Source organism: Frankliniella occidentalis, unplaced genomic scaffold (genome assembly GCF_000697945.3).
Source record: "Frankliniella occidentalis isolate FOCC.00 unplaced genomic scaffold, Focc_3.1 Scaffold4, whole genome shotgun sequence".
Classification (NCBI taxonomy): domain Eukaryota; kingdom Metazoa; phylum Arthropoda; class Insecta; order Thysanoptera; family Thripidae; genus Frankliniella; species Frankliniella occidentalis.
In genome coordinates this window covers 1,105,569-1,111,885 of record NW_026267134.1, presented here as the reverse complement: position 1 = coordinate 1,111,885, position 6,317 = coordinate 1,105,569, and the positions used below count along the sequence as shown (strand labels likewise).

The 6,317-nt window shown below is 53.0% G+C and overlaps 1 protein-coding gene across 1 annotated transcript in view; it reads left to right on the top strand.

Moving 5' to 3' along the window:
• Positions 1-68: 68 nt before the first annotated feature.
• The window catches only part of LOC127749459 (GATA zinc finger domain-containing protein 10-like), a gene marked incomplete at its 3' end in the record, with an annotated part of 49,050 nt that continues 42,801 nt past the window's right edge, over positions 69-6,317 (top strand). The window contains exon 1 of the mRNA XM_052267617.1: positions 69-271. The remainder of the gene's footprint in view (positions 272-6,317) is intronic.

Here is a 6,317-nt window from a genome sequence, read left to right as displayed (position 1 = left end):
CCCGCCGCCCCCGACCTCCGTTATAAATGCAGGCGCCCGCACTCGCCGGTGTATACGTGCCTCTGCCCTCCGTGCTGCCTGTCGGTGTCGGTGTCGCTCGCGTGCCGTGCCGTGCCGTGCCGTGCCGTGCCTTGTCCGCGTGTGTCGTCTTGTTGTGTGTTGTTGTCTGTCGTGCCGTGCAGTGTCAGAGCCGCAGCGCCATAAAAAGGGATTTCCCGGCTCGACTCCCTTACATTTGTGTCGTGGTTGTTTAAACCTTTTCGGATACACGGTGAGTAAAAAAAAAATAACAACAAAAAACAAAAAGTTGACCTCAACCACCTCCGCCTGCATCACCCCCCACTGGTGACTGGATTAACAACAAGTGCGCCGAGGAGCCCGAGAAGAGTGTGACGTGACGTGTGACGGTGTGACGGAGTGATGGACGTGAGCCTGGTAAACGTCGGTGACTTGAATGCGCGAGGGGACTGGTAGTGCCGTGCACAGCAGTATTTCAAACTGCCGTCGATGCTGACAAGTGTAAATTTATAAATCCAAAATTTAATATTTGTTGACCACCAGAGCAAAAAGAAAAGAAATTTGTTTGAAATATTAATGTACCATGCAAGGCAGAACAAGACCAAGATGGGAGTCGTGGTCGTGGGTCATTTTCAATGTCAAAATTATATCAATTTGTCAATCTGTTGTTCCTTGTGAGAATGGTTCACATTGTTCTAAACGCATTTAATACCTCGACAAAAAAAAATCAAATTGAGCTTACTGTACTGTAAATGCGTCACGAACGAGCGATATATATATATATATGGGGTGGAGAGGGGGGAGGGGTTAGAGACATTAGTGGGGATCTGGAGGTGCAAAGTGCCGCACTGTCTCCACTATGTCATGCCTCGCGCGACAGGAGCAGCTTCTGTCACAACCGTACCGGAAGCAGCTAGGAATGGCATCTAGCAGAGCACCTGAAGTGTTTTATTTCCCTTACGTGAGAGAAATAGAAGGGACAGCGCAGTGTACATAAAAAAAAGTTTCAGGACATGAACAGGAGCGGTTCCCTTTTGAATAATTGCTCTTCCTTACGTCACGTAGTAAACTCTTAATACTGATGGGTGTTAGCTGTTTCTTTTGCTTCAAGCTTCACCCCCCCCCCCACCTCGCAATCAAGAGACAAAAATCTTGGGTGCTTTAATGAAAAGATGAGTAGCAGAGCTTTATAACTATTAAAAGTAAAACCTGTTAGTACCTTTATCAAGTAGTTAAGGCGTCATTTGAAACCTCTAACTGGTACAAAGCTGCCTAATCCATTTTGTTCCTGTATGGATTTTCTCCTATGCTCTGCGTTACTGTTCTTCATCTCGTCATCTCCATTTGGCTTTCGCCTTCCGTAACGCCGCCTTTGCTTCGGCTCGGCTGATGACAGTTCCGCTTCTACAGCTCCTCGCCGGGGCCGGGGCCGGGGGCCGCTGGGGCTGTACCACCGTACACCGCACCGGCGATCACCCGGGTGAGCGCGCGGTCGGCGCCCCGCTGCAGCGCGCTGCCTGAGCTGAGCAGGTTCACGGGGCACATGATTGTGGATGACGGGCTGCGCGGCACGGCGGGCCCCGGCCGAGCGCAAGCCGCGCACAGGCACAACGGTTTCTGTGAGTCGTGTCACAAATTGGCGTCTCGCAATTATTGCACTGTGGTGGGTGTTAAAGCTGTCTTTGCTTGGATCGTGATGCTCCCGTACTGCAACATGACACCACGCCCCGCCGCGCCCCGCCACGCCTCTCCACGCTGGGTCCACCTGCCTCTCTCGCCCTCGCCGTGCCGCGCGAGCACAGCCAGGCTCGGCGGCATAGCCCTGTCCTCTTGGTCCCCTTGGGAAACCAGCGTGTCACTAGGTTGGGTCACTACTTCATCTTGCCCCAGCGACAATAAGGAACATTTTGCATTCCTCGGTGCAATGTCTGAAATTGGTGGTGAGGCGTGTAAGTACACACCCTCACACACACACGGGCCGACACTCCTGACACGATTCATTTGACATTGTAATTAATAGTAACAGTTTTTGTATACACACAGAGAACGGTAGTTTTACTTTTAGTTTTTAAAGGAATGACGGAGAAAAAGAAAAGCCATACAGTCTGTTGACGCGAGGTGCGCGTGGGGCAACTCTGGGCAAACTCACGACTAGCTAATTGAGGGAGGGGGCCCCACGGCTGACAAAAAAGGTGAGAAGAATTTGCAAATTAGGAAGGTGTGAGACAACCCGCCTGCTGTGCCTTCTGCAGGACCCCGGGCAGGATGCCTCGCCCACTCCGTAATCTTGTCGTAAAACTAGAGTTACGTCCGCGCGCCACCGCAGCAGCAGCAGCAGCAGCAGCACTCTGCCGTGCCGCCCTATGCCGCTGCACCTGTACGCTGGCACATTAAACCAACGTTTTCTGCGCGACTTTTCGGGCCGAAGGCGACGGCGAACTTTCTCCGATTCGATTATTAACTCCGGTGGAAATATTTTACTTTTTTTTTACCAACAGTATTAAGGCCCTACGCCCAACGGGCGGCCGGGCGCCTATAGTTGTCTGCGCCAGTCAGGACGGACCACAGCATCCGCAACGGTAAATCACTGCGATAAATGTCGGTGCGGTACGCGCGGGTGTGCTGGCCGGGCTAAGATCACGTAGATTCGGCGAAGGTCCTTCATCAGAGATGGCGGCTGGCTTGATTTCGGTATCACAAAATAGCCATCTCTGCGAGGCTGCAGCCGCGGCGGCTGCTGCAGCGCTTGATGCACTTTGACTCACGGCCTTGTCGGTGACTTCTGATTTTTTTTTCTTCGCCTCCTCCGCCTTTTTCGTGACGCCGTCGGCGCCGGCCGCGCGCCCCTGCCAGTCTGTGCTGACGGTAACAAGACCTCCCCGAGCCTCCCCGTCGCTATCGCGGCTATCACGGGGGTATCGCGCCGGATCGCGCGTCGGACGTGTGACCCCTCGCAGCCGACGCAAGCCCGACGCGACGACGTATCACCGCGTTACGCAATGCTAATAAAAGGCGATGCAAAACGTTTTGCAAAAGTCATTGTGATTTTAATCTTCCCTTTGCGCCTCGCAGCAGCACCAGGGAGGGGCTCGACCGACCAGTCCTCAATGTGTTTTGTCATCCAGGTGCCAATGTGATGCAAATGGCCGGCGTAAGTGAGCGTAAGATTCTCATGACCCGCCGGCCCGGTGCTGGAGGCCCCGCGCCGCATCACGCGTCATGCGTGGATGTCACGAGGTGTTTGCTCGGCTAGAGGACTGGCGTCTGGCTAGAGCACTACCTCTTTTCATCTGGGTAGGCGTGCGGACTAGTTAGTTGCATACACGCACGGGGTCGGAGGGCGTCGGGTGCGGTTGGGGCCACGGTTCGATTTTTTAAGGAAAAGGGGAAATCTTTGAGAAACTCCCATAATTTAAAGGAATCCCTTCGAAATTTGAGGAAAGTCCATCTTATAAGGAGGATATTCTCACATTTTTTGAGGAGACTTTAAAAATCGGAGGAGTTTTTCTCAAAATATAGAAGTTTCTCAAAGTTTTCTCTATTTCCTCAAAACGTAAAGCAGACATTTTTTTACCACGCCCCAAGTGAGATCGAGCAGCGTGCCTGGCTGACTGGAGTCGATCCCGAAATAACAAAAGTCTTGAGAGCGTTTGAGAGGGCAGGGAAGAGTGGAGGAGATATCGCTTAGGTCGGGGGAGCGTAACATACTGGGGGAAAAAACAACAGATTGTAAAAGCAAAAGGTTTACTGCTCCACATATAAGTTCTGTTCAAATCGCAACGATCCTCTTCAAAAGATCCAGAGCCATATGGGTACGGTGCTCATGTTTTAGTTTCAATCATAAAAAAAAAAAATAAGAACGATGCCACAGGAAAAAAAATATTCTACCCTCTAATTAGTTACGAAGCTGCGTCGGGGGTATTTTTACGATCGCGTATGAAAGAAGGTTTTACGGCGCACCAAGTGTCGGCGGAAGGAATTCCGCGTCATCTCGTGTCGCATCAGCGCGACGGCGGGGCGCAAACATCTCTATCGGAAAAAAGGGCCGTCGTCTCGATCGACGTACAGCATCCGGTGTCGGTCGGCCAGCGAACAGAGACAAGAAACGACGACATATAACTTTCAGAGACATTTACTTGCAATTTTATAGATAGTGAAATGTTTGATTAAAAAACACAAAAATGTAGCTTTTAACACATGAGAACAAAATATGCATTTTACTTGGAACAGTCCTGGACGAAAGTAGTTTAAAGTTCTCCTCAGAAACACGAGACCCGTTGCCGCGCGCATCACCCTAATAGACGTATTAGCAGTCTTCTTCCCTCCTCGGCTTCCTCCAACAAAGTTGAACGCGCCACGAGGAGGTAGGAGGTCTTTCCAGCGCCTTGTTGACTTTCACGCCAGCAACAACTGCTACACTGATGATGAGATGATTATTACTGATGCGCGGGTGGGATGGGAAACGAGGTGAAACTAGAGTGCGAGCCGCGGTACTGACTGTACCACGCCACCTCGGCGTACAGTGTGACGAGGTGTGTGACCTCCGCGAGGACCACTATGGCGGATGCTGGATCCGCACGTCGACGATCTGACGTTCGCCTGGAAACAGAAAAAGAAGTGCCTTTTTTCAGATTTTTCAGAATTGTCCGGAAGCGTCTAGACATGGTTTTGTGAACAACGCTCAGTGCGGCGGTGCACCTTGGGGGTTGTAGTAAAAACCAGAAAAAAGCGTGTCCACATTGTGGTCACTCCGCAGCGAACGTACCGATAGATGTGTCATTTACTATTTTCACTCCGGAGTAAGAATATCATGGCACGGGGGTACTACTGCTATCGATTCGCACCTCTCCGCTTTGCATGGTCCTCGCCATTTCACATGTTTGATAACACGCGCCACCACGTTGCGCAATGAGCCCTGTTGTTTTCCCGCGAAAAGAGGCCGTCCGGAACACGAGGTCCAAGGCGGTGGTGGGTCCGGTGATAGTCCGCCTCCCTTCCCCCTTCCCTCGTTTCTCCCGAAAATTCGTCCGGCGCGACCAAAGAGTGAGGGTTCTGTGCGCAGGCCGCCGCGAGGGCCGCGCGCGCAGCGGATTCGCCAGATATTCGCCGCGCACTTGATGCTAATCTCGTTTTCGCAATTCCCTGATGAACGGTTCTTACCCAAATGGCCGGCGGCCGGCGCCATGGCCCTTGGCCCGGGTCTCGGGGGTCCACTGGGCCCCCCTCTGGGCCCGCCCCTGTCTCCCAGCATTGTCTTCCTCCGAATGGCCCCGGGGCTCCGGGCGGCCGGCCGACACGGCGCCGACACGGACCCACACGTAGCCCGGCGCGGCCCCCCGCCCGCCGTTCGTGTTGTTTCTGTGCCTCACTCGCCCCCTTCACTCGTAGAATCGCAAAATTTTCTCATCGCGCAGCGCGCAGTTGCGTCTTGAAACGGCTCTACTTAACTCACCCCCTGTGTCTCCTCCTGCTACGCGCGCGGGCCGGTGGCCGAGTGCATAAACAATCAACTACTTTACGAGGCGGTTGCCGACATAAAGCACCGGCAGAGAGAGATGCCACCGAACACACACACAAGAAAAAATGAAACTTCCGCCTGAGCGGATGCGATGGAGACGCACCGTCAGTCTGACCAGAGTCTGGACCCGCCGACATCGCTGCGTTGTGATTGCTGAACTTTCCATACTTTCCAGGAGGAAATGATCATTTTTACGACGCAGCCGGGCGGGCGTGGTGCACCTCATCTTTTACCTCTCCTTCGCCGGCAAGAGGCCAATAAGAGCCCGATTGGGAAGGGCAGGCCCTGTGAGGGATCCGCCCGTCGCCGTTTGCAAGTGCACGGGCTTGCGGCTAAAGGGAAAAGGGGGGCGTGGGTGGTAAGTCTTGGATATGAAACATGAACCTCCCAGCAACTGTGACGTCAGGGCGTCGCGGAACCAGAGGTGGTGGGGGAGAGACATAGAACACGGTAAAAACAATGTCTCATTTTTTGATGAAAAAGGGAAGACTTTAAAACTCCCATGTTTGAGGAAGATTCCTCCGATCTCGCCTGAGATTTTTGAGGAATCTTCTCAAAAAATTAGGAAAATCCCACATTTTTTGAGGAGACTTCCTCGAAATCTGAGGAGTTTTCGTCAAACCTGAAAGTTTTCCCTTATTTTTCCTCAAACAAGCAGGCCCGCCCTTCCGCCAAACGAAGTTGCCAGCTTCGCTTCGCTGCGCCGGCAACTCCGTTCGGCAGGGGCCGGGCCTGCTTGGCCTGCCGGCGGCGATGGTCGGGCCTGCGGCCCGACCATTTC